The 19698-nt window shown below is 38.3% G+C and overlaps 1 protein-coding gene and 1 long non-coding RNA gene across 5 annotated transcripts in view; both read left to right on the top strand.

Annotated features, from left to right (window-relative positions):
• LOC124155893 (glutathione S-transferase 1-like) overlaps positions 1-19698 on the top strand; it is a 55563-nt gene that overhangs the window by 17767 nt on the left and 18098 nt on the right. The window lies entirely within an intron of this gene.
• LOC124164875 lies at positions 5458-7676 on the top strand. 4 transcript variants are annotated; one of them, XR_006866111.1, is made up of 3 exons: positions 5458-5717; positions 5799-5921; positions 7636-7676. It is a non-coding gene; the product is annotated as an uncharacterized LOC124164875 (long non-coding RNA). The 4 variants fall into 4 exon arrangements; XR_006866108.1 differs by lacking the exon at positions 7636-7676 and adding an exon at positions 7577-7623; XR_006866106.1 differs by lacking the exon at positions 7636-7676 and adding an exon at positions 7574-7618.

The raw sequence follows: 19698 nt of genomic DNA, 5'->3' as shown, positions 1-19698 counted from the left end.
AAAGAGAGAATAATGCTGTAAAATTCGAATGAAATTGATCCAGTAACATAAAAAGTCATCTTTTATCCACCAATTTAACGGTAAGTGTCTTAATTTGATTCATTAACTTCTCGGTGTCGAAATATTTTCATGTCGCCAAACAATTATCAATTTTCACCTATATTTTTTAATGAAAACGGTCTTACCTTATTCTATTTCCAATTGCTGCAGACATGAACTTGATGCACCAAATGGTGTTTGAAATTATGAATGTCACCCATTACCGTAATAAAATAACCAAACGAAAAATTGATTCAAATAAGTGATATGAGCAAGAAACATGGCCATTGTTAAGATTAGGAATGGATTAGACGGTATTGCCAAAGTATTGCATAAAATTCTACCTTTTTAATTTTGAGATACATGAAGCCGCTAAGGAAAATTAAGCGGTTGTTATCAGCAAATTTAAAACAATTGTAACCTAATTTTCTTCAACTAATCATGTATTCAATTAATGAAAATTTAATATTGGAAATTTAAATCACTCATTATCAGAAAAAAAAATCATGATCATTCACGTTGGATGTAAAGATTTTTTCATAGATCGATGGCTTTAGTGATTGACGACTTCAACTAAAGGGTTGGACTTTTGCCGAAAGGTTCTCAAGCGACAAAATATTTTCAAAACCGTCGCAAGCCTGGGTCCGTAGCCTTGTGAAACGTGCTACTTACCTCTTTTTTTTATTGTATCTATAGCGCGAAATACTTGGCAGGTAAGTGGGAAAAACTGTAGATAATTGAAATTTGGAGACCAAGATACATCGCAGAGGGAGGTCTCTGCTTTGGAGCAGAACCTAATTAAAACAATGTTTTTGATTAAAACGTGATTAAGACAATGTTTCAAGCACATAATTCAGGTTATTAGACGTGTTTTATCCTTAAAAATATTTTATATGAATCTTATGCGGTTACCATCTAGTAGAGCAACGTAGTATGACTGTTTCCTAACCTCAGATCCCAATTTTTTCACTACAATAATGCTATGAAAAAATAAGTTGCAAGAGAGTTGCCATGAACATCTTTTGGGAGAAGAATGGGAGTGGTCTACATGTAAACACAACATTTCTGCGTGCACCTATGTTCATTATCATGCGTCCGGCGCAAATATAGTTTATAGAACAATAATTTTATCAGATTACAAATACATAAAGTGTTACACACTAGTACATGGAAAATACTTATACGCAAAACAGAACACCAAAATTCGAGGTCCTCGATGCTGATTGGTGGAGCCACCGGTAGGTCACCCTGAGCAAGGTCGGTAAAAGGCAGGTCGTGTCACGCTCCCATAGTGCATTTCGGTTTGATCATCTTGGTTCCCACCTGTCTGTTGTTTACATGGTGTTTGCATAGGGCATATGAATTAATTTCAAAAAATTGTGTGCTGCAGTGCTCCGATTTGCTCCAATTCCACGAAAAACGGAGTATGAATATTTCGTTTTCCTTCTGATCGTAAAAGAAAGGCTCCTTGGTCGATAGATTGCAGAAGAAACAAATGGAAATCTACAATAACATCGCACATTGTGAGGTAAGGAAGTGACAATATTATAAGTATTTTTTGCCTGTATTTGTACTTTGTAAATATTTATATATTCAACGTAAGTGTTAATAATTCTAGCAATAGTCTATGTCAATGAGGGAACGTCACATAGTAGAAATATAGGCTTCTCAAAAGTTGTTGACAACGCTGTTGTCACCAGCATATTTTGATACGGATTCATCACGCTTTGCCTTGAAATTATGTTAAGTAATGCAAAAGTGCCAAACTTTTCAATGTTATTTATTACTTCGGGTCATGTTTCATACGGAATAATACGGAAATGGTGCATTTTCATTGTAAATTAGTAGAATAATCGGATCGTATGTAGGCTCGCTTGCGCCAGTATACATTTCTTCAATTCAGTTTTATACGTGCAATGGATAATGCCTTCTCTGTTCAGAAATTCCTCAATTTTTACGAATATTATTATTTAGGTTTGTTTCACTGCGGAGAAGTTAAGAGTGTCGTCAACAGGATGGTCGCAAACTACATAAACAAACTGCCGTTCCAACAGCGATTTCTGGAAAAAGGTATGTATTCTGAAGATAAGTTATACAAAGTTTGAATAAGTTTACATAGTTTTAATATTACAAATTGGCGACAGTCGAATCTAGTCTTTTCTAATAATTTCAGTTTTTTATGCACTTTTGGAAGTCGTAATAAGATGTCCTGTTAAACTCGTGCATTCGTTATACGTTATGCATAGAAATTCTTGCATCCAAACAACTCGGATATCAACCCGTGTGCTGGAGGAGAGTTGGTGGAAGAACCAGACGTTCCCGACTGTCAACAGGACGAGATGTTGGTGATTAATTAGGAAATCCGGATGCTGAAAGCAAAAGTAAGTGTATTATGATATTATGGAAAAGTATTTACAAATTATGATTGTGAAGTTCAATGCAACCATGTACGAGAAAGTTATATGCTTTACTCGAGTTTTAATTCTGCTAGTGTGTAGTAAATTTATGAGTTATGTAGTAGAATATTGAATTATCACTTGTTACGTTATTTGTTTGGCTTTCAGTTAACTTTTTTGTATCAGTGCTGTTGAAGTGATATTTTCATGATACTGGATATTATGCACACCGAATTGCAGTAACCTATAACTTCATACATGGACTCCTTCGCGTATAAATTTATATAAAGCCTATGTACCGTTTATAAAGTTGTCTGGTAGTTTTTGAGAATGTCGCAAAGTATATCTTCATTTAAAGGAAGGGTCTATTGACAGGAATTTAATTAAAGTGTGGGCTATAGGGATATCAATATATGGCAGTTCAATTATTTGACAGTTATTTGAGTGCAGTCATTGTGTGTTGAATTCATGGGAATAAGGACATGTGGTATTATGTGAGGTTAAGTTATTGAGAGTGTAACAGTAGTGTGGGAAAAATAGACCTTAAATCTATGCTATCATTCATTTACTGTGTAAATGGTGCAACAACATCAGCCCATTTTATTGTGGATTAGTGCAAAAGTTGAACATTATATGGCCAAATTCATGCAAAAAGTAATAAATATTCAACATTGTAATAGATACTAATCATTATATGTGTTAATAGATTACCCACTGTAGGATGTGAATCAATACGGTGAAGCCTAATGAAAATGACCACATACAATTTATAATCTGATATTATTGTGATGAGCATTGCTTTTCGCAGGCATTACCTGTCCTTCCTATGCAAACTATTTCCAAGGTTGTTCCTATTATTTATGCCATTTTTTCAGGTTGAACTATGATGAGCTAGTCAGGTGAAGCAGCAACAAAATAAAAATGTACTCATGAAAGCATTTGAACTGTGGAATGACTGCTGGATAAATTAAGGAAGCAAGTGACCGTCTTATGAGGAATACTGCCTAAGTCTTGGAAGCTGTTTCATAAGTACACAGGTGTAAGTAGATGTTTTTTTCCATTGTCCTCCCTTGCAATCGCAAAATATTGTTATAAATTTATAACATATTACCAAGGTTGTTTTTATCATTATTGTCATCCTTCTAGGTTGAATGGTCTATGGTCAGTTGAAGCGTGTACATATTACTCATGAGAGCTGGTAAAATCATTGGAATTGTAGAATTTTGCTGGATAATTTAAGGACAATGTGACAGTTTCCTGGGGGAACATTATTGGAAGAAGTCATAGATGCTGTTCCACAACCATAAAGGTGTAAGTAGATGTATTTTTTCATCCAGTCCTTCCCTTGCTACATATTTCCATGGTTGTTCTTTTAATTCTAATAATTCTTCTAGGTTGATATATGATCCATGGTCAGGTGAAGTGTGAACATGTTACTTATGAGAGCTGGTAAAATCATTTGAATTGTAGAATGTAGATAGAGAAATTAAGGAAGCAAGTGAGAGTCTTATGGGGAACATTGTCGGAAAAGTTTATGAAGCTGTCTCATAACCACACATGTGTAAGTAGGTGCATTTTTTCATCTTGTGTTCCGTTGCAACATATTCCCAATGGTGTTCATATCATTATTATCATTCTTCTAGGTTGAATTATGATCTATGGTCAGTTGAGGCATTAACACGGTATTCATGAGTGATGGTGAAATCAGTTGAATTATGGAATGATGGCTGGAGAATTTAAGGAAGAAGTTGGTTGCCTCATGAGGATTATTTATTAAAAAAATGGTAAGTCATGCAAGAGAATTAGAACTTGTTTCAATAATGTTAATGTGCACATTTTTCCCACCCTTTTATAGGCTACAAAATATTTTTGTAGGATTAGTTTGGGAACTGGGTAGTATTTAGTAATGGCATGAGCTAGCTTGTGTTATTTGAGAATATGATACCTTATATATTGCTATGAACAGCCTTTCATATAGCTGGCAAATGCTGAATGACATGTTAACTTTATTCTCATGTTTGGTTAATATGTGAGATTTTACAACCTGTGAAAGTTATGTAGCATGTATTGTTTCAAATAGTGTTTGTAATTCTATTTCAGGTGTACAAGGATTTTATTTGGATCTTACATCAGGGAGAATATCAGTTTATTTTAAGAAGTTGATGACTTTAAGTATGGAATTGCTGGCATTTGGTATACTTTTTATAATGGTTTTTATATGTTGTGTTTTCTAGCAGCCTGGTGCAATGGTTATTGATGAACTACTTGAAGAACAGTTATTCTTATTCCAGGATGATAATATGCATATTATAACTATCCCTCTTAATGATCAGTGCACACTCATATGACTTATGTGAATATAGATACAGTTTTGTGATTAACTTAACCGTGGAGATTGTAGTGAATTATAATATAAGAATGTGATTATGATGAGCCTGGATGATTTATTTCTCTCTCCATCAATGCAACATTATTAGTATAGTTTGACTGCATATTGAGATGCACCATATCTTTCCTTTCGGGGTTATCTCCTGCATTTAGCTCGGTATTAATCATTTCGTTTCATTTAATACCCATTATGTCTGTACCCCACCCTGTATCTATAGTGCATTTCAACCCATAATATATCCATTAAAATTAACACATGAGCGAGGTATTCTACTGGATTTGTAAAACTACTTCCTACAATTTAACAGGCTTTATGCTTCAGTTATTTACATCCATGATTGTCTTGTCATTGTTAATTGTCTGAGTCTAATTGCTCAATTTGGAATGCATTTGCTCCGTGCAGCATTTGCTGACTTAAAATCAGTGATTGAGTTTGGAATCCATCCTATTCTAATTAATGTTCTGATGTATATTCATTTATTGCAGTTATTTGTAAAATCTTTAATGTACCTAAAGGCTCACCTGAGTGCACACTGACATCACTGTGTCAGATTATTTGCCGTGATTCTTGGAATATTTGCATGCGGATTATTCTAGTATTACATTCATTATTGGGATTGGCAATATTTACAATTTCTAACTAATTAACATAGGCCTCAACTTTAGACAATTAATAAGCATTCAATGAGAGTTTATTATTATCATATGGACATGTTATCACTTTCCTAGGTTCCTTTGTCATCTATGGTTTGGTGAATTGTGAACATGTTAGCCATGAGAGTTGTTAAATGATTTGAAGAATGGAATAACATCTGTATTAACTATGGGAGCAAGTGAGTCTCATTCGGAACATTGTGGAAACAGTCTATGAAGATGAATGATTGGCAAGCATGAGTAAGTAGGAGCATTTTTCATTTGTCTTGCCTTTTCGAAATGTATCCAAGGATGTCCTTATAATTATTTTCTTTCTTCTAGGTTGATCTGTCTTCAATGGTGGAGCAAATGAGATACCCATCAGGGACATTGCTTTAGGAAAATCTTAGTATTTTTGACCTGTGGGGATGGTGAAGTCTGATTATCTTTGGTAACGTTGGTGAAGTAAGTTTGATAAGCTGTCTCTTAAGTTAGATAAAATCAGGGCAAAGCTGTTATAATGCAAGTATATAATGCAATGCAAATTATAATGCAATGCTGGTATATGCTATTGGAGTATATGAGGCCTTATGCATTGCTGTGAACTTGTCATTTTGCAGGCATATGGTAATGGTGAATGGCATTTCAACTTTATTTTACATATTTGGATTGTGGCATTTTTTAAGTGTTGCCCCCCCCCAAAAATTTCTGGTACCCCTCCCCCCCCAGAAATTCCTCGAACTTCCTCCGAACTTATCCGCAGAACTTCTCCCGCCAAGAACTTTTCGCGCTAAGGTTTTTTCGCGCAAAGGATTTTTTGCGCAAAGGGTCCCTGTAGCAAAGTGCCCTGTCTCGCAAAATCCTGTCTCTGGAAAATCCTGTCTCTGGAAACAGTCTCTGAAACAGCCTCCGAAGCAGCCTCTGAACCAGCCTCCGAACCAGCCTACCTGCAATGCAAGACTTATATAGGACTACTGCGGAGAAATACTTCTCCTTGGCAAGCAAGGGGAAATCGGTGCTAAGGCCTTAGTATTGCACTTGGAGTGAGAAGTTTTACCATTTGTCCTATCACAAACTCTCTCTCCCTCCAACACCTCACCCCAGTATCTCCTTCCCCTCCATGTGTTCCAATGAACGATTCCTCTGATGTCTCCAACCCAGAAGTTGAGGGGAAAATTCTGGGTGCTGGCTGTTGTCTCAAAACCAGGGAATGGTGTTTTGTGGAGCGGCCGTTTCTGCAGGGGCAGTGACGCATCAGTGGGCGGTTGTTGAATTCGCCTGGCTACCCCTCCACTCCCTGGAAGAAGCCCTCCCCTCAAATGCTGTCTCGCCTTGCATAGGCAAGCCCTCTTCTGCTCGTGGTCTGCTCGGAGTCACATGTCTTGTGAGCCATGAGATTTTTAGAGCAATTTTCTGCTGGTAATGTTTCCTTTGGGATCATGAATATACTATCATTGTTTTCTGTAATACTTCTGATTTTTTGAATACTCTACTTTGAATAGATATCGTACGGTAATAACTCGTAAATTGTTTTTGGCTACCTTTTTCTTGTGAGCTGTTTTTCTTGTTTGTGGAGTCTTACCCTGATCCAGCATGTGACCGACGGTTGGAGTATTTCCCTTGTCTGGACTTACGTGAAAAATCAACCAGATTTTACGACGTAACGTCACAGGATAATGTGTGAGACTACTGCAATCTGCAATCCTTGGAAATTATGTAATATGTACTGTTTCCGATGGTCTTTTTAATTGTATTTCAGGTTTGCAAGGATTTTATTAGGATCTTACATCAGGAGGAATATCAGTATATTTAGAAGTTGATGATTTTAAGTATGGAATTGATGTTTAGTACAATCCATTTATTTTAAGATATTATTCTATGAACTACAAACACAATTACATAGTTCTGATTTTTTCGGGATCATGGTTTAAGTGTTGTTGGGTATTCTATACACTGACCTATAATGATAACTTGGATGAACATAACTTTTTCCTTTTGAATGTTGATTTCCCATGAACATACTTGTGCATCTCAAATTGAATGGTTTGTTCAATTAATTACATTGTTAACTCTTCGGTTTACTTTGTCTCATGGTATTTATATGTTATGTTTTCTAGCAGCCTGGTGCAGTGGATAATCATGAACTATTTGAAAAACTGTTCTTCTTAATCCGGGACAGGATACTATGCATTAAGTGGCAGGCTGGATTTGTAATCCTGAGGGTGATACCTGTTGTGTGGACCTTACTGCTACATTTGCCAGCATTAGCAAAATCATCATTCCTTAAAGTCTAGACATTATGGCAGTGCACCTTTAAATGGATGTTTTAAAAGCCTTAAATTATGTGCATCTGTTTTGAAATTAGTTTGATCAAATTGTACTACTATTTCAACAAAATTATATTTTATTTATTCTGGAAAAATATTCTATTGCCCATGACTTTCTGTTTTAATGATCAAACATTACTTTATATGACTGTAATTGTAAATAGTTATGTGATTTACTGAACTGTGGAGATTGTAGTGAATTTTATTATAATATAAGGATGTGATTACGATGTGCCAGCTTTTTTTATTTCTATCCAGCAATTCATCTCAGTAAGTATTTTAATTGTTAATGGTCTGGGTGTAATTTGGAATGCATTTGCTCTGTGCTGAATTAAATGCAGTTGCAGTCAGATTATTTGTCATGATTCTTAGAAAATTGGTAAGCAGATGGTTCTAGTATTACATACATGATTTAGAGTAGCAATGTTAATAAATTCACAACCCTCTTAGATCAGTCATCCTATCGCTTGGTTTGGGCATTTTTCGAGAGTCGAACCAAGGTCCTCAGACTAAAATACCGCCATATAATATAATTTTAATAATTTAATTTTTATTTAATAAAATAATAAAAGTATTATCAGGTATGCTATAATTTCCTATAACCTTGGGAGATTTCATGAATCTAACTTCATAAATGAAGGAATGAAACATGGTTCCTTGTACCTATTCACCCGGATCGCTGAAGACAATTTTTGTTGTGTGGGTTGGGGATTTTTTCAGAGTTGAACCGAGATCTTCAGGGTCGAAAACCGCCCTTATTATCTAGTATAATGTAATTAACTATGATCGTGGAAAATTCCATGCACCGGACTTCCTAATTAAGGAAGTGAGACATGGTTCCTTGTACCTATACACACGGAGCGCTGTAGAACGAATGTTTTTTTCGCTTGGCTTGTAAATTTTTCCAGTGTCGAACCGAGGTCGTCAGACTAAAAACCGCCCATGTTATCAAGTATACTATAATTTCCTATGACCTTGGGAGATTTCATGAATCTAATTTCATAAATAAAGGAATAAAACATGGTTCCTTGTACCTATGCACCCGGAGCGCTGAAGTAAGAAAATTTTTGTCGCGTGGGTTGACAATTTTTCTAGAGTCGAACCGAGGTCTTCAGTGTCAAAAACTACCCGTGTTCGCAAGTATATTATAATTATCTATGACCATGGAAAATTTCATGTACCAGACTTCCTAAATAAGGAAGCAAGACATGGTGCCTTACAACCCATGCATCCAGAGCGCTGCAGTGCGAAATTTATTTTTCCCGTGATTTGACAATTTTTCTAGAGTCGAACCGAGGTCTTCAGTGTCAAAAACTGCCCGTGTTCGCAAGTATATTATAATTATCTATGACCATGGAAAATTTCATGTACCAGACTTCCTAAATAAGGAAGAAAGACATGGTGCCTTACAACCCATGCATCCAGAGCGCTGCAGTGCGAAATTTATTTTTCCCGTGAGTTGACAAATTTTCTAGAGTCGAACCGAGGTCTTCAGTGTCAAAAACTGCCCGTGTTCGCAAGTATATTATAATCACCTATGACCATGGAAAATTTCATGTACCAGACTTCCTAAATAAGGAAGAAAGACATGGTGCCTTACAACCCATGCATCCAGAGCGCTGCAGTGCGAAATTTATTTTTCCCGTGAGTTGACAAATTTTCTAGAGTCGAACCGAGGTCTTCAGTGTCAAAAAATGCCCGTGTTCGCAAGTATATTATAATTATCTATGACCATGGAAAATTTCATGTACCAGACTTCCTAAATAAGGAAGAAAGACATGGTGCCTTACAACCCATGCATCCAGAGCGCTGCAGTGCGAAATTTATTTTTCCCGTGAGTTGACAATTTTTCTAGAGTCGAACCGAGGTCTTCAGTGTCAAAAACTGCCCGTGTTCGCAAGTATATTATAATCATCTATGACCATGGAAAATTTCATGTACCAGACTTCCTAAATAAGGAAGCAAGACATGGTGCCTTACAACTCATGCATCCAGAGCGCTGCAGTGCGAAATTTATTTTTCCCGTGATTTGACAATTTTTCTAGAGTCGAACCGTGGACCATAGACTCAAAATACAGACGTATCATAAATTTCCATTTTATTAACTATTTATAAAAAAAATTTCATGTCCCTGCATCGATTACGTTGTGAGATAACCGTGTTCCCTTTTACCTATGTCTCCCATTTAAATGCACGTAAAATTTGAATTCCCGCCGCGCTTGAGAATCAAGATGGCGGATTACATTGGTCAAGTGCGTGACACGACCTGGCTTTTACCGACCTTGACCCTGAGGATGGTATATATTTCATTCCATCTATCGGCAATCAGATTTGATCTGAAGATGTGACCAGCATAGGCCACGAAACGTCATCAGAACTCAACTACGACGCCGCTAGCCCGTAAAGCAATGGAGAGAGATGCAATGCAGCGCTGCAAGGGCCTCAAGCAGAAATGTATAAATTGTTATTCACATTTTAAAAAGGTCAAAGGACATATGTGCACCATAAATTATTTACAAAATAAAATAAATACATTCTTAGTTTATTTGGTTCTTATGGACGTATGCTTGGGCATCACCTTTTACTCCTTTCTTGACTACTGATGCCCAAAGGTTGTTGTCATTTTTAAAGAATACAAAGGACATTATGAGGGAAAGGACAATTGTCTATTCCATTCCCCGAGACTCCGACTGCCGATCGAGCACAGCCCCAGTTGAACGGTTTTGAAATCACCTCTTGGCAAAACAGGAAGTGCCTCTCAAATATTATAGGTCAAGACCGAATTCAATACGAGAGACTAGTTTGAATGCGATTTGAAAAGTAAACATGGCATTTTAAGTTTGTCGGCGGACTAGTGTCATTCTCTTAAGCCTCGGGGGCCTTTTCCTAATTAACCATTAGTTCCAATTATCAAAGTCCCCATAGAAGGAGCGTAGTTTTAAAAATAAGTGAAATATTTTAACAGAATACCCATTCAGAGGTCCCTTATGACTATTTTGGTTCTGTGGCCAGCAACTAAATCTTTACAATGGGAAGTTCCGCCAGGACAGACTTAAATAAGGAAGCATTAAATAAGAGACCTATTCCGTTTCCCCAGGAGTTTCACTCGATGTGAAATATTATTTCAATGCCTAAATGAGTATTATTGGAAGTAATAATCCTCTTTGGAAATGCTAAGTATAACACCCTAATCTTCAGCATATAAGTCTTCATTCTCATCTCCGTATTCCTGTCTGCAACCTTTTATTTTTACTCTTACGGAGAGTTGGCTCGACCCCTACCTCTAATCTCACGTGAGATTGTTCAAAATGTGTATTTTCAGTGTAAATACGTTAATCTATGTTTCATTGCGTAAGATTTATTAAAAAAATAAATCACAATGTCACAAATGTGGACCCAACCTTTGGCTTGCCGGTAGCTAAACAATTGTACACCTACTGTGCCACTTCGTGGCATTCGCATAACCGCGATAAATATTATTTTGTAGAATTTTGTCATATTTTAACAGAGGAACGCGTTTTGCTCAATAGAACCCAGTTTTATCGCAATTTTACACCGTTTATTGCGGAGGAAATGACGTTATACTTACCTGGACTCCCTCTGAGACGCTACCTGAGATTGGGTGAGAATAGGGTAGTTTCCTTCATCAAAGAAAACGAAAGGCATTGATTGCGATTCGTTACCCACCATTAGTGTATTCATAATACACAAATTATTTGGTTTTTGAAATACCGGTTTAGACGAATGGCAAGGGTCAAATTTTATCCTCATTTGAAAAAGGCCAGATTGGCGCCCATGCGATTCCTCTCCACGTGACGTCACAGGGACCTAGTTTCTACTCGAGAGGATAGGAGTTATACATCGTCTGAGGTTATCAATGCATGCATGAGGCACAGAGCTCAGGGAAACATGTCTTAATAATCACCTATTAAAACTGGCTAAGGTCGGAAAGTTTTCTTCGTTTGATAAGGTATTAATAAACCTTTTTTAAGCCAAGCGCTACCAGCCAGCAAGGTGCTCAGCTACCCGCTAGCATCCTGCGTCCTATCAGCGCTCAGAGCCTCGATCAACGTCACCTCACAAGGCGGGAGGGGGAACCAGAAATGCGTCGCACGGACATTTTCCCATCATTCCTACTTACGCGTCGCGTTTTCGCGCGCTTGAAATTTTTCACTTTTCATTTAATCGCGAAAAATAGATATCGTAATTTAAAAATCTAAAAGCGTGAAATACGTACTCCAGGAGTAATAATCTTTCGATTTAGGCAATAAAAAAATAATAGGAAACCACCCTATTGGCTTGTACCCCTCTCCCCTCTAAACGCCACACGTAATTAATGGATGCCCCCTCACATTGGATCAAGGCCGAGTGGGGGGGAGGGGGGGGTAAAAAACCCCAACTTTTTGGGAGGTACGGTCTCAACAGTAACACCTCCGAGTAATATCCCCACCCGAAATGCTCCCAACAACCCATTACTCAAAAATGCTTTCTCGCCACGTCCTTGCTTCATTGATCACCCTCAGTGAAGAGTTTATGAGGCCTCGCCAGGAATATTGATTTAAATTCGATACAAAACAATGAATTTCTGTGCATTCGTTGCCGAAAGATATTTGACGGGTCAGGAAAATATATACATTATGTTCTCCAAAACGCCTTGCCCTCAACACTTTTGTCCTCTTGGAGACGTTCCATTGATACTCGTGGTACCGTTCGGGAAACCCTGTTCCACATGATGGACAGCCTGATTGCCGTGGGAAACCGCAGCTTCTTATGCCCCAAGTATGCACACCGTGAGATCTCCCACACCATTCAGCTCCAAGCGATGAGCGAACGAATTTGATGCTCGCCAGTGCGTCCAGCATCCGAATACCTCACGTTGCCGGGGACAAGTCGTCAGTCCGCTTCTGGTCCTCGGCAGATCTTCGCCATGGGCCCTCCTGCAATGACGCTAATCGTCAGTGCGGCCCGCGGACCCTCTTCGGCGGCCCCCCGGCGAAGACAACAATGAACGTGGCCGTCTGATCGTCCTTGACGAGGGCATCGTAGGAGCCTTACGTCGGAGCGAGGGGCAGAGAGGAGTGGTTGAGAAAGCGGGGTTGGAGGGGAAGTTTTTAGATTGAGAAGTTGGAGGGGAAGGGGAGATGGAGGAAGCGGAGGGGAGGTTGGAGCGAGTCCCGTGATGCGGCGATGGAAAAGAAAAAAATAACGTACGGAGACTCCTCGTCCATGTTTTCCACTATGTTCCGAAGACGTTGAACGAACGGGTCGTGGTCTTTGCAGCGGAGTGAAATCTAAAGAGAGCCGGCTACGGCAGAATACCACGTGTTGGAATCCAGGCAAGGATTTGCGTCGCCTTTCGACCAACAGCTGTGAGTACAGCGCAACGCTTCGACTGGTGTTTCCATTAGAACTACGCCTAGGAGAATCCATATTCCATCCCGTAGAAGCATAATTATTTTTGCCACTTTGGGCGTATTTAATCAGTTTCCAAACACGTTCGCAGCGCGGGGATGAATGGGAAGCGATCTATATATTCTCAGTATTTAATGTTCAATAATTATAATCGCGATGAATAGCAATGAAAATTTATGAATGTAAGTATCGGTTAATAGGCCTAATAAGTGCTTATTTCACCGTGCAATTCGGATCTTTCCGCCCGCCAGCGACGCAAGTGGCCACTTTTATTAACTAATTTGAATACGGGGTGCCTGACAACACATCTGAAAGCCGAATGTAGAATTCTCTGTTGTAATATTCGTGCGTTTCCTTCATTCTTCACCCTCGCCCACTTTTTCATTGATAATAATCGCCTCGTGTGTTGGTGGAGTGCGTCCGGCTGTTTGAGAAGGATTCATTTTCAAGGATCCCCTGAGATGGACCACTTTCCCGCCGATGAGATTTTTCCGCAACCACGGTCATGACTCGGGGATTGGAACAGCTGCTCGTTATCAGGATCGCAGTGTTGTGTTGTTAAATTTTCGCGGGAGAGTTTTGATTTGCTCCTCTGCGCTTTTCATCCAATCCCTGGAGTTCTACGGCAGAAAGTATCAGGGTGTGTTAGGAAAACAATCTTGTTTGTGTATTGCGAATGAAATATTTTATCTCATGCAACGAAGTGCTCGATTCTTATTAATAGATAGCTCCCCGTTGTTCCAGAAACTGAGATTTTTTTTCTCTCACTCAGTGCTTTAGCACGAAGGTTGGTTAGCGTAGGTGAAGGTAGATCGTACACCAGGCTAAACCGAAGTCGTGTGATTGTCTCACATTCAAGGAAGGGAGCGGTTCCTTACCCTGGGCCACTTTTAATTGATAATATTTTTCTTGTACGTAGCAGACTGAACTTAATAGGGTGTTTTAGTTTCTAAAATGTTACTTCGACGAATTAATCCTATTGATTTCTTTCCTATATTTCAATTATGGATATCGGTTATGGTAATGCTGCGAGGAGATCTTAATAGAGCCCCACCAATCTTCAGGTCTGTCAGAAGCGATCACTTGAGAGAAATATTTTGGGCAACGGATAGACATGGGAATTCGCTTTTTCCCCTATCCATAAAACACTTCAATAAATACTAGTCGTAATTTCGTTTGAGCATTTGTTTTTTATGTGAAAACGGCTGGTGTCCTAACACCCTCTGCCACGCGCCTTTTGAGGCGGCTTGCGGGGTAGTATGTAGATGTAGATGCCAGTGTCAGATTTTTTAGTTTCTAAAGTATTACTTTGACGAATTTATCCTAATGGTTTCTCTCATTTGCTTCTGTGTCCTCGGTTGTGGTAATTCCGCAATCATATTCATTTTTGTCATGCCAGTACCATAGTCTAGCTCGGACCAATGATAGTTTCAATCTAGCCCTGCTTCCTTTTTGACGGGCGGGAGCGGTCTAATGAGCGGGTGGTCCTATTGATGTCTCTTAGCGTGTTTACGGCCGCGGGCTGCCGTTCTGCGCTAGTCATGGGACCCCAATCCCGCTCTCGCCGAGGTAGCGTAGTTCATCCACGCCTTCGACGTTCGGGTGAGGCGCTAATATGCCTGGGGTCATGTGACGCCCCTGGCACGTGATGGTGCCGGACACCTATCCTGTGCATACCAATGAGCGATGAGCACTCTCGATGTCCGCGATCGCCGAAGGAGGAATGCCTCGAGCTCGTTGACCTGGGCGGATCGCAAATCAGCGGTTCTTTCCGAAGATAACGGAATAGGGAAATGTCAATTTTTCATTCAAGCCTTCTCCGTACTCATTTCTTACCTCGTTTAAGAATTTTAAGAGCATATTGAAAGGTGAAAAGTGGCAAAATTCCAGTTGAAAACAATTTCTCATTTCAATTAGGGGTTATACTATTTCTCATTTCAATACGGGTATTCATAATTTCCATAAAGTTAAGCCTGAAGTTATTTATAATCTTAGGAACAAATTTACTTCATTTCAGGGGCGTATATAAGGGGTGCGGGCATATACCGGGGCACCCGTAATGAGGAAATTTTTATGTTTACGCTGTCTACCTCCCACCACATGGAACTATCGTCGTATTTCTAATCCATCAGCTAGTACTTTCGTATTTTGTTAATTACTTTAATTTTGTATTTTTTTAACTTATAACATATTATGTTGAGCTTATGTAAAATTACTTAACTTAACCTCAAAATGATCTTGCCCTTCCCTACCCCCAGAACATTTATTCTACAAACGTTACTGCTCCATTTAATAATTACTAAAATTAACTGAGAGCCAAATAAGATTTGATGCTTTCCCGGTGAGTAATGTTGTTAAACCCCTCTCGAGATTCCTACCGGGTTAAAAACTCCATTTCAGCAACCCTGAGGATGAGCCCTGAGTCGGAGCCCAAAACGTCCGTTTACCCACATAAACTTAGGATTGTTAGTGTCGTCAACTTTAAGCTCAGTTTTTTTTTTACTATTCGTTTATTAAATATTTTAATGAATTTCCAATTCAATGTGCATTGCATTCCAAATTGTATTTGTAGTGGGTTTGTTTATTCTTTTCGCATTTATACATAATCGATTCACCGTGCTTCTTGGGAATCGATTTTAGCTTATAGTTTGCGGTTTATCGAGGAGGAAAGTTAGCTATTTACAGTCATACTATTGCTTCACCTTCCAACAAGGTTAAGGTCGTTCAGTATTTACTTCCTGAAATGATAGTGATGAATCTACCGTGTTAAAAGCGTTCGATTTATTCATGAATGAGGAGGATAATAACGCATACGGAAGAAAACTCAGAACGAATACGAGGGACCCACTCTAACTTTAGTCTATTATGCTTTTCTTTGTGTTGTGACATATGTACGAGATCCGATGCTATCGCCATTGCAAGGCATTTTCCAAAATTTGAGGTGATAAAACAGAGCTATAATCATGTGTTATCCTATATGGTTGGATTACCATAAAATAACCTCTGTATCACTTCAAGTTTCCCTCTGACAACGGGTATAAAAATTTCATTCCTTCATGGGTTAGGTAAAGTGCTGTTTTATCGCGATGAAACATACCATTATTATTGTATTTTTGGTGGCTTAATCCCTTCATATTGCTTGTTATGTGCGAATCAATCCTTGCCATCACAAGCTCATATCCGCGTTGTGGTAATTTTTGATGGGTTTTCTGCTCCTACCATTTCATAAACGAATAAGAGGAATATTGTTTTAGATTTAACAGTCATTCCCAAGCCGACATTTTCTATTTAGTGGATTTAATTTAAGAAATCAACTTCATTCACGCATTTGAAGTCAATCGCAACATTACCAAGACATCTCAGCCCACCGATTATTTCTGTATCTCAGGGGAGGAACTTATTTTGGCAGACGATTTATTTCCCAAATCAATTGAAACTGTGCTGGAGGATTAATGTCCTATTTAGACAAAATGCAGTTTATTGAAATAAAAGGTAGTTGCACTTTTCCACAATTATTTATTGCGTAGGTACTAAATATAAGTTAAGTGTTTAATGCGCAACAGAGCCATCATCTGGTAAAGGACGTCTGGAATTGGGTTGGATAGGTGCAACTACCTTTTATTTGAATATGCCCTTAACTTCGGACTTACACTATATCACGCCTGAATCAGTCGAACTTGTTCGAAATGCAGTTTAATATTCTAGGCGCAATTTAGATTATTTCCATTCAGTTCTTCGTGCACTTTCAAATTGCTTTCCCATTGTTATTAAGGGTTATTGAGGGCATCTGCTCCGTTTTATTCGCAGGTGTCCCGAGTGGATTTTCATTCACGGTGCGTGGAGCGTTGATTTACGGAGGGTGTCCGAGAAAGGGTTAAGCACTCGGCCACGGGCATTAAGAGCGGAGAATAGGCGAGTCCAGGTGCTGGCAAAATCCCGCTGATAATGAAGTTCTCTGTTATTGCTTTCTCTCATGGGCGTGTCCTTCGACCAATTTCTCAACGTGTTGCGCGAGGTGTTCTACGTTGACACTGAGCTGAATCTCTTTACGGAGTTTAAAGGGGTCACTACCTTGGTGGAAAGAGCAAAACTTGAAAGACAGCAACACGAGAATTCTTTAGATTCGCGCGAGTACAGAATGCAATTCACATGCATTTATGAATTTTAGACTTAGATAGACTAGAATATAGATATATTTATTTATTTGTGCTCTGGGAATAACCCTTGGAGCAAAAACACAATTTACAATGATTGGCTCATCAAAAAGTTCATTAGTTACATGAAAAATCAAACATGTTATAGCGATATAGCAGTATGATATAGAAATAATAACGAGATAACAAAGAAACAAGGACACACGTAATATACAGGCTGTACTCGTATTGTATGAAGCAGAGTTTAATTTCGCTCTGCATTGAGTAGAGCCATGTATCATTTATATTTAAATTCAAGAATGGAGCCCTTTTGTTTTGAATCCACAGGGAGAGAATTTCAAATTTAGATGTGGTAATAAGAAATTATTTCTTATATGCATTGTACCTGGAATTGGATAACGTAAAGAATAGTCCTTTGTGCGAGATTTCTTCTGAGTGGTTTATTATCTATTCTTAAACACTTCCCGAAGATAACTAGGAATTATCTCCCTGAAAATTTTTAATGAAGAGCTCCAAGCAGGATGGGTATACCTTCATGGGTATTTATAGATAGGTATGGAAAATAAGAACGTGTGTTTCGAATAATTGTCTTCGCTTAAGACGTTGACTCTATGTTGAAAAAAATCGTTTGTTTGCGGGTAAAGCAATACGCTTTTATGATTTTTGAAGTTACTTTACGAAATATGCGAAATTTTGTTTCAAGAATTTTTTAACGAAAGGAAGCTACTAGCAGCAATGGATACAGCAAAATAATTTAATTTTCTCATATTAATACTGTCTGATAGTTAATATAAGGTAATAGTGCTCCGTATCTACTGCAAAAATGATATTTTAAACATACAAATTCGTCACAACTAATCAATAAATATCGGTGATTTACTCCATAACATTTAACAATTTTTATCTAGCTTATAAAAATGTTTGCTTGCTTAAAACGGAATTATACTGTAATGGTAATTATTACGGCATCTTCCTTCTGCGTGCGTGATTATATTGAATTAAATATATTTTTTGGATTCTCGCTGAGTTTAATTTTTTTTTAAATATTATCGTACGAAAACATAGAATATTGTGTACATAATTTCATACAAATCTGTGCATCCGAAAATCCTCCAGCCACATCAATCGCTGCCTTTAGACGGTCGGTCTCCGCAGAGGCGAAAAGAAAACATCGGCCCATAATCTCTTCAAGTGATCGACGGCTGACGAAGAAAAAGGTGGGTGCGATTTTTCGCTAGGAATTCCGTTCGCAAGTGTTGCTTAATTTTTTTCTTCAAAGTAGGACAGTCTCTGTCTGTGAAATAAAAAAAACCGACGGAGGCCAGCAATAAATATTCTCGTGACACCGTTAATCCCATCGAGATCAGAACTCGAATCATAAAATTGGAACTCGTAAACCAAGGCATGAAAATGTGGTTCACATTTATCATGCCTGCGAATCAATTTGCCTCGTCTTCGATGGATTATAATTCAGAGACTTCACATGATAATACACCTGTTATGATACGGAACTCTTCATTTCGAAATTTTTAGTTTTTTATCCACAACTATATAGATACTACCACAACTAGATGGATATATTTTATCCACAATATAGAATAAAAGTCCACTTTTATGTACTAAGAATTATAAGAGCACTTATACTGTTAAATTGGGCTGAGTTGTTCCTAAGATTTCTTTGTGCATTTTCCGTAAATAATTTTTCAAATATCCAATTTAGTTTCCTGATATGCCTTCTTTCACGATTTTTGTGTAGTCATCATATGGAGAAAAATCGATTAAAAAGATGACTACAACTATGCGCACCAATGATATTTAACACACATTCAATAATCGATGTAAATCCGTTAATTCGTGCAAGTTTCGCGCAATTTTTCTCAATTAACACCCTCATTGACCTGAGTTCACTGTAATCTCATGCATATTTTATCGCCATTTTCCTTTCTCGTAACCAGTATTCACTCGGAGAGAATATCAGCTGACGCCGCGAGGCCCTTCGCCTTTATAGGTGATCCTGTTTTTCATATTGCGCGAAGTGTAAGGCCTCTATCACATGGTGTCAAAAATATTATGAACCTCAGGGTCGACAACCGAACTTGACCCGCATTAGGGATGAATCAAAATAGTCGTTGACTCACATACTCATGACAGTCATTGCAATCGAGAAATTATTCCGGCCAAATTAAAATTCAAATATTAGTTTGAGCTTTGTGGCCTACCCTCCTCTCAGGAACGCCGAGCCGTCGCGTCGGCTCGCGCTGAGGGAAAGCTCTGATCTTTTCAAACTGGTTTATGGCGGTCGAGAGGTCTGTTTTGCCTCGGAAAGTTGGGTAATAGTGAGTTCCCGAA

Source organism: Ischnura elegans, chromosome 1, assembly GCF_921293095.1.
Source record: "Ischnura elegans chromosome 1, ioIscEleg1.1, whole genome shotgun sequence".
In the NCBI taxonomy this organism is placed as follows: Eukaryota; Metazoa; Arthropoda; class Insecta; order Odonata; family Coenagrionidae; genus Ischnura; species Ischnura elegans.
Note: the sequence above shows the minus strand (reverse complement) of the source record. Positions and strands in the feature narration are given on the sequence as shown.